Below are 9,801 nucleotides of genomic sequence, written 5' to 3' on the forward strand. Positions count from 1 at the left end.
CGTGGAAACATCGTCATGGATCAGGTCAGATTCATCTCGTGCTTCGACAGACTTCATTTCTGCTGCTGCTGCTGCTTATTGTAATTCGTTTGGTTTACTGTGAAGAATCTGCAGTTGCCTTCATTATTACGTCTTTCATTCAATTTACCAACTAGTTTTTTCTTCATGTCATGACTAAGTAAACTACTTCCGCATTTGCTCTTAGGGTTAATGCATGCTACACTTTACAGTGTACCATACTTGCTCTACATTTTTAACTTGTTTCAAATTTGCGCATAACGTCTAGATTTTGTAATGTCAACGAGCCTAGGTTTTCCGGTGTGCAATGACCAATAATGAGTATGTATATTAATGCTAGCTAATACATGAATTTTTTTTAGGCCGAAATAGATCATCTGATTACAGCTATGATGTTGTTACCGTTGACATTGGCGATAATGACATTAATGGAGCACGCTATAAGAAACTAAAACTTAACAAATTAGGTATCATACGAAAACATTCCCACTTGCTTATTAAATGATGAATCGGTTGGAGGAGTTTAAGTGAGATGGTGTTTTTTGTTTTGTAGGTTTTGGGTTTGAGAACTTTCTGTATTTCTATGATCTTATATATTGATTTAATCCCTCATCATAATCTCAACTTTATTACCCTTTTTCAGTCATGTTATTCTACAAAAAAACATATTAAACATTAATAACCATGTTGATTTTTTTGGGTGTGTGTTATTATTCTAGGCCAAAAACATGTCTTCAAATGGCCATCGTTTTAAAAGAAAGTCCCGCCAGCCAGTCGCTGAAAATTTGAATATTGACTCATCGGTATGTTGTTATCATTAATTTTTATATTGTTACTCGTTCTTAAGGATGTTAAGGTGGCTTGTGTTCCAGTATAATGTGTGGCATGAATAATTAATTAATGGATATTCAGCACTATATTGCTCATTGAATATATGTTTATTTGCAGCATGATGAAAATTTAGAGCAATAGCCACATCTAAATGAACTTTTTCAGTGCTACAAAACTGATTGGATAAAAGACGAAAACAAGTATGGACATTATGAAAGTATTGGCAGCATATCCTTTCAAAACCAGATATTTGAAGGGCCTGTTACTAATATTGAAACAGGTAATGCGTGTGGACAGAGTATTATATGTGTAATGCAAACTAAAAAAGAGTTTTTATTATTTTTATCTTATTCTTGCCTTTTTAACTAGAAACGCATCTTGCTATTGCTCGACAAGATACGTTTGAAGATAACAGTGATGATGATGTGCCTAGTACCTCTGGTCGACAACTTATTGAGGTTATCTTTGTATTTATATTCATATGTATGAATTAGGATAACTTTGCTTATTGAATTGGAAATCTTTATTCAGCACCATGGTGAATCCCCTCGGCCTGCTTGTGAACCAGTATTTGACTGGGAAACGAGAGGTCAATGATATTTGGTCAAAGACTTCCGGAATCTAATATGTCACAGTCTTCTAGGTTTAGATCTTCTATAATTGAGAAACACACATATCTACTTAATTGTTCTAATATGTTTTTCGTGTCTGTAGTGGCTTAAAGATTTCTCTAAAAGTTCTTTCTTTGTCATTTCAAGCTGGATTAGTCGGTAAAGATTCTTCTAATTTGTGTATATTGTTTTTATCAAATTAGTTTGCATTTGTGTCTGTGTGTGTGTGTGTGTAGATATCTGATTATAGCTAAATTTCTCTTGTAGAGCCATTTTATGGTACTATATCATTGTACAATAAAGATAAAAGAGAAAAGCTGTCAGAAGACTTCAGTTTTTGTGTTCTTCCATTTGAAATGCAGGATGTACGCGCCAATAATATTGCCTCACTTTAAGGTTAGTTATATGCAAAACTACAATCATATCAAGTAATTTAAGGCTACCATTATTTGTCCAGGCTGGTAGTTCATCAGAAACTCGTGGACTATTTTATCTAGATGCTTCGTCATCATCTGTTTGCCTGCTTATACAATTAGAGAAGTGTGCTACTGAAGAAGGCGGAGTGACTCCATCTGTTTATTCACGCAAAGAATCAGTATGTAACAACGCTATTAATAACTGTAAAATATGATTAATGAACATGATAAAAATGGTTATTGATGTTTCACTATATGAAATAGGTTCACTTGACTGAGAGAGAAAAACAAAAGCTGCAAGTTTGGTCTAGAATGATGCCTTATAGAGAATCATTCTCTTGGGCAATTATTCCATTATTTGAAAGCAACAATGGTTTGGCTTCTGGTGGGTCCGCTTCACCTAGTAGCCCACTTGCTCATAGTTTATCGGGAGCTAGTTTGCAATAGGGTGTTTCTGAACCAGTTACAAAACTCACATTAAATGGTCAAACAGGTTATTGGAATGGAAATTTTATTGTGGTTGAAGTGTCAAACCTAAATAAAGTCAAAGAGAGCTATACTGAGGATTCACTCCTGGTAAGCCAACATGATTATATTATGAAACAAGTTGGTTATGTATTTATAATTGTTTATTGTTCAGGATCCCAAACGGAAGGTTCATAAGCCTGTGAAAGGCGTGTTACGATTGGAAATAGAAAAGATTCAAGCTGCTAACACCAAATATGACAATGCTACAGATGGAAGTTTGACCAATGAACATGACCATGGGGATCGACAAACTGATTCAACTGTTAATAAGTGGCACAACATTCATTCAGATAGACATAAAGAACAACTAAACGGTTTAGGTGCAACAAGACATGCATATGCGAGTAGTGTAAGTTTGACCTTTTGTTTTGGTGTGTTTGAACAAGATATCATTTGATTCTTATGTTTTTCTTTGATTATTATTTATATTACCCTAAACTTCACAGATTCAAGCTTTTGACTTTCGCACAATGATAAGAAATGAGCCATTTTAAGAGCTTTTCCATTGTCTTTATGTCTACCCGTTGACTGTCAGTTTAAGCCGAAAAAGGAATTTGTTTATAAGAACTGAGCTTAGAATAGACGATTCTGATATCAGAAAGCTGCCACTAGAGGTTGATGAACATGTAGCATGTTTTACAATAAATTTTTCTTTTATGATACAAAACTGAAATCCGATTCTATTTAACAGGCAATGTATTCAAGGAAGCCAGGTGCATCCCTACAAAAATGGGCCCATACACAAGTTGCTCCTGGAAGTAGGGTGGCTTGCTACACTATCTTCAAGACAGTGGCAAGGTATGCCATCTTTTTATTAATTTACCGATTTACCCTCTGTGTCTTACATCTTTATATCATTATTGTTGATTTATGTATTAACCCTTTATAACTTGGTATAAGAGAGGTTGGATTACTTGGAAGATGGGAAAAGTGTCTTTCGTTTACGCTTACGACTTTGTTCATCATTGTATCCTACTAGTGAACGTATACAGGATTTTTTCTTGAATATGATAGACACACTCTTCGCACAGGCCCACCTTGGGGTTCCGAACTCCTTGAGGTACTCTTTAATTTTTATTTTTAATGTTAGCTCATCTATTTCTTTAGGTTAGTGCTGCCATCTGTAATAGGGTAATATTACATCAAATGGATATAGACCTCTATCCCAATGTATATTGTTTGGTATATATGTATAAAGACTTTTTTGGTCAATCTGTTATTTCATTCAGTATTTCAACTTATTTTTCAGTCAATCAATAGTTTGAAAAATGTTGATTCAACTGCACTGCTACAGTTTCTTCACCCGATATTAAATATGCTTCTCCATCTTATTGGCAATGGTGGAGAAACTCTTCAGGTGAGTGAGTTTATTTTCCCAATGTATTAAACATTAATTTAGAATTTGTATTTGATCCATATTTATTTTTTTATCCTCTGACAGGTTGCTGCTTTCAGAGCTATGGTTAATCTCTTGACACTGTATGTAAAGACATTAACATGATTAAGTTTTTTTTTTCTTAATTTAAAGTGGTGCATATCTTTTTCCATAGAGTACAACAAGAATCAGTTGATGAAGCTGACAGAAATGTATTTTTGGTCAACTATGTGGATTATGCTTTTTGATGATTTTGGTGGTCTACAAGCTCCAGTATATCCTGGTTTGTCAACTGTGTGGGGAAGTCTGGCTCATAGCAAGGTGAATGGTTTATATATATATTTATTAATTATCATAGGTTTTTGGAGCCAAAGATCTTCCTTTTTAATTTATTTGTTTATTTATTTTCACTGTAGTCCAAAGGCTATCGAGTTGGACAAGTATATGATGATGTACTCTCAATGGTTTGGTTTCTCCTTGAAATAATTGTAAAGTCAGTGGCAATAGAACAGACTCGACTGATGTATCATAATCTGCCTCTAGGTATTGTTTTTAATCATAAATGATTGATTTTCGAAACCTAATCTGATTAATGATTTACTTTTCGTTTGGTAGGTGAAGATATCCCACCAATGCAGTTAAAAGAAATTATTTTTAGGTGCATTATGCAATTATATGATTACCTTTTGACAGAAGTGCATGAACGTTGTAAACGGGGTTTAGCTTTAGCAAAACGTTTAGACAGCAGTTTGGCTTTCTTTTGTTATGATCTTTTGTCAACCATTGAGCTACACCAAGTTTTTAAATTGGTAGGTTTACTACTCTTCATTTATCTTACTTACGCATAGTTAAAAGTATTCAATGTTATTTTATATTAGTTTCCAAGCATCAAACACTTCACTTACTATATTGATTCTGCTCATTGCAGGTGTCCTTATACCTTGATAAGTTCTCTGGTGTTTGTCAGTCAGTTTTGCATGATTGCAAGCTTACCTTTCTACAAATCATCTATGATCATGATCTGTATGTTGAAATGCCTGGGCGGATCCTTCTGACAGATGTGTGCGTGCGCGCGCGCGTGTCTATATGTATGTATATTTGTTTGTTTATCATGTATAATTATTTGGTTATTTTATTAAATATGCTTTTATTACAGGAACTACCTTTCATCTGTCTTAATTCAAGAACTGTTTCTAACATGGGATCATGATGATTTACCTGAGCGGGCAAAAGTGAGTATAAATTAATAATATTCCCTTTTGTATGGATACATAATTTTCAGTAAATTAGTGCTCTCCCTCATTATTATTATTTTTTTTCCTGTTGTTAGGCAGCTAGATGTAACATCCCGTTTTCTCGTTTCGGTTAATAAAATAAAATATGAGTTATTAGGAGTCGGGCTTGTGTTGGGTTAAGTAATATGAGTAATGGACTTGGGTTAATAAGAAAAGGAGGAAAAGACCATGGGCTTAAGCCCATGATCCATGATATAAATACCATAATTAACCATTAATTCATTCATTTTCATCCGTTCCATACACCATCAAAAACACACACTTAAGCTCTCTCTCTCTTATTCTCTCTTTCTCTAACCGAAACCAAGAAGAAGAATCGATTCCGACCCGAGGTAATGATAGTATGATATTGTATGGATCCAAACCCGCTAGATCTAGTCGCGAAACGACGAGCCGACACCCTAAACCGTTAAAGTCACGAGATCCGGATGGAATCGGGTATAAACCGATCAAAAGATGAGCTTAGAGGTCACCCTAACTCAGATTTGGGTCGAATGGGACGAAAAACGGTGAAAACGGTGTAAAATGGGGTAAAATACGCTTTTCCGGCCACTTCCCGATTTTTCGGCATGGCGGCGCCGGAAAGATGGCGCTGGAAAGGCGGCGTACGAGGAATAAGATGTCAGAGAATGTTTCTGACATTCTCTGACCTAATTCTAGTTCGTTAGCGGATACATAACGAACTATCAAGCAATTCGTTATGCCCATTCGTTAAGAAGAGATAACGAATTAGAAGCAGTTTGTTAACGAAGAACTTACGAATGAACCCCCAGTTCGTTATAAGGGCCAGTTCATTATAAAGGTTCAATTCGTTACACAGACCAATTCGTTATAAAGGTTCAATTCGTTATAAAGTCTATTCGTCAAGAGGTAACGAATGAGCCCCGTTCGTTAAGAAACCGGATAACGAATTAAACTTTGAAAGAATGACAGAAAGGTCCCTGGACTTAGGATAAAATGGAATAATTACAAAGAAGCCCTCAAACTTTATGAATTAGCAAATAAAATAATAAATTATAATTCTAATGAAAAATGTGTTAAGACAACTAATGGAAATAAAAATTTTCCAAGCTGACCTGGAAACTCGACCACAACCAGGGGCTCTGCCCCTTGGACCTTACTAGGGGCTTCCGCCCTTAGACCCCACTGCCAGGGGCGCTGCCCCCGAACCCCCGTTCGTTGAGAGTTATAATTAAACTAGAAATACGATATGGGTAGTGATAGTTAACTGATACGTGTAATTATTATACAGTTAGTCGTGCGTAGCTAAAGAAATGAATAACCATTAACGGTGAACGTAACAGGATTCATGTGAGTTTCTAGCCCCACTTCCTTGTTATGTTTTCGGGGCTGTGTGCATACTCAATGTGAACATTAATACACTTACCTTAAATGGTAAGTGTATGCTATAATGATTGTTGTGACAGTATGTATGACTGTTATGAATGAATGCTTGTCGGTGCGTGAACGATCTTCAGATATTGCACGTATTGCCAGAGAAAGTAATATGTAGAATGCCTAGTATGAAATACGTATGTATGAAAGTACGTAATGAAATGAGTATGTACGAAAGGACGATTATATAAAGAAAGGTACGTATGGTTATATGACGAACGGAAGGTATAGTTAGAAAGGGAACCGACGCTAATAATATCGGCGAATGTAGGGAACCGACCCTAATAATATCGGCGAATGTAGGGAACACCGACCCTAATAATATCGGCGAATGTAGGGGACCGACCCTAATAATATCGACGAAGGTTATAGGGCTGAATGCTCTTTAAAACGTATATATATGAATGAAAGTACGTATGTATGTAAGTATGTACGTAAATATGAAGGTATGTACCTTCGGGTGCATATGTAAGTATGTGAATGTATTTCATGTCGCCTGATTAACTAGAACTCACTCAGCGTAGCTGACTTTTAGTATGCACACATGTTAATCGACTGAGACAGCTGGCTTGAGGGAGACACATGGCAGGATCCGAAGAGGCTGGCATCTGAAGATTTGTCATGATGTTTTGATATTATCATTTACGTTATGTTTTAAAAGAAGTTACGAATGTTTGGAATGAATGGTTGACTATTATTATTATTATTATTTCACAAAATTATTAATTAACTCTGATATTTGTAACTGTGTTTATGAGTAAATCCAATGTCCAAAGTAAGGCACCGGGTTCGGGGCCTTACACTAGAATTTTGGTAGTTCTCTTATGCAAGCATGATTTTGATTCTCGTTACCGGAAGCCATAGGATAAATTATATATTGCGCAGTTATATATTCCAATCGAAGTCAATCGCCTCTGGACCTCATATTGCGCAGTTATCTTTTCAAAATACTCTGTGAGTCTTCAAATCCTGGAAATAGCTGAGAAGTTTTCTAAAGCTGCTGCATCACATAGTATTACAACTGATTATGGAAAGTTGGATTGCATTACATCTATATTTGCGAGTATTTTCACGCGAAGTCAATCGCCTCTGGACCTCATTATTTCCAGTGTTCAACAATTTTTTTCAGCTTCATGGGTCAACATTAATGGCAAGGGAAAATGATCGTTTCTTAAAGCAAATCGCTTTTCATCTTCTTAGACTTGCTGTTTTCCGTAATGAAAATATCAGGAAACGAGCTGTGATTGGGTTGCAGATGCTTGTCAGGGTATGTGTACGCCATTTGTTTTGTTATGACAATTATTATTATTATTATTATTATTGTAATCATACTTAAGACATTAGTTAAATAATGTTTATGGGTCAAACTCGTTTGTTTCAGTTTGTAAATTCAATTACCACCAACTGTCATTTACTTTTGGCAGAGTTCTTTCTCTCACTTTACACAAACAGCAAGATTAAGGGCCATGCTTACAATTACAATATTAGAGCTAATGTCAGACGTCCAAGTAATTCAAATGAAGTCTGATGGAACCCTTGAATAAAGTGGTGAAGCAAAACGTCTTAGAAAATCACTACAAGAAATGACAGATGAAACCACAAGTCAAAACTTACTAAAAGAATGTGGGCTTCCGATTACTTCACTTGTTGACATTCCAGAATGGTCAACTGAAAGCCGGTGGTCATGGTCAGAAGTCAAATTTTTATCCGATAGCCTTCTTTTTCCTCTTGATACCAGCTTGGAACATGCACTTTTGGTAAGTCTCAAGATTCTTTTACATGATTCTTCAAGATGCTGGTTATGTTTTTATCTTATTGGTTGGTTGATGTACCACAGGGATCACTTGTGAACACAGATAGATTTACTGCTGCAGAAAGTTTTTATAAACTAGCAGTGGCATTTACGCTAGTGCCAGATCTTCATATAATATGGTTACTGCATTTATGTGATGCACATCAGGAGATGCAATCATGGGCCAAAGCTGCGCAGTGTGCTGTTGCTGTAGCTGGTGTTGTAATGTAGGTAAATAATTTTTAAAAAAATTAACTATATTTAATACCTTTACAAACTTAAATAATTTCACAAATTTACCCAACCAAAACTAAAAAATATCATATATACCCAATTTTAATGATTTTTTACTTAGTGACCATTCTACCCCTTTCCATTATATTGTTTAAAATCCTAATCTTTGTTTGGGTTTTGATCCATATTGTATAAGCAAGCAAACCCTTTCTCGATGACAGATAATCGAACAATCAGTTCTGTATGTTCGAATCAGATAATCGAACTAGGTATACTCACATGTTAATTGAACGATAAGCAATCTAATTTTATGAGAAAACCATTGTTTATGGGTAAAAATAAAGAAAAATTTTAAGTTTAAAATGGGTAAACATAATTAAACTAAAAGTGGTGAAATATTAAATTTGTAGTTAAAGATGGGCATATATGTAATTTTAAGGTTTTAAAAAAATAAGGGTAAAACGGTCACTTATTAAATTTGTAAGGGCGTATATGATATTATCCAAAATGCACTAGGATCTTTTTAAAATTTATGTAATGAAAATGTTTTTGCATGCTCTTGTAAGCAGAAATGATGGAGTCTCAAGCAATAATCATGTGACCGTGCTCCGCAAAATATGTCCAATGGTCAGCACCGAGATCACATTTGAGACATCAGCAGCAGAAGTTGAAGGGTATGGTGCTTCAAAACTGACCGTTGATTCGGCTGTTAAATATATACAACTGACCGTTGAAGGGTATGGTGCTCTCAAGCCGAATTATTTCATTTTTGTGGGTCCATTTTGGAACTCGTGATCCCCGTTTATAAAAGGCGAAGTGTTGGAAATAGTGGACCGGTTCGGTCAATTTAACGTGGCCGACCGAGTTACGACCCGTGAGAGATACACCTAGGCCAATGAACCAAAACCCGGTTCGGTAAAGACGAATAATTAACGAGATTAATTATTACAGTTTTGAGAGAAGTTTGCATTGTAGTTTTGTACTTTGTGTATGAAGGGTTGTACATTTCTGCAGTGCTGTGCTCCTTCATTTTATTGACGGTCATCTTCCTTTACACGTGTTGGTACATCGACTATTCATCAGATTCGCTTCGACACCATCTTTTATTGTATAACCCAAAGCTTCGTGTCTGCAATTTAGGGTTCGATGGACCTACTGATACATTATCTCTCACTTGACTTGTCTTTCCACCATCTTCCCCATGACTTGATCCTTCTAATGTCATGGTTATCGACAATTCCATCGCGAAGCTTCACTGGAATGGTAAGAACCCTAAATTAGTATCTCATATTCTAGGTTTCTTTAA

General features: G+C 35.6%; 1 pseudogene; it reads left to right on the forward strand.

Moving 5' to 3' along the window:
- The first annotated feature begins 746 nt into the window (after positions 1-746).
- Positions 747-9,346, forward strand: LOC143563150 (guanine nucleotide exchange factor SPIKE 1-like; annotated as a pseudogene).
- Positions 9,347-9,801: the final 455 nt, after the last annotated feature.

The sequence above is a fragment of the Bidens hawaiensis genome, unplaced genomic scaffold, assembly GCF_021521415.1.
Source record: "Bidens hawaiensis isolate Kalapana, Puna unplaced genomic scaffold, B.hawaiensis_p1.1 tig00021325_1, whole genome shotgun sequence".
NCBI classification, from domain to species: Eukaryota; Viridiplantae; Streptophyta; class Magnoliopsida; order Asterales; family Asteraceae; genus Bidens; species Bidens hawaiensis.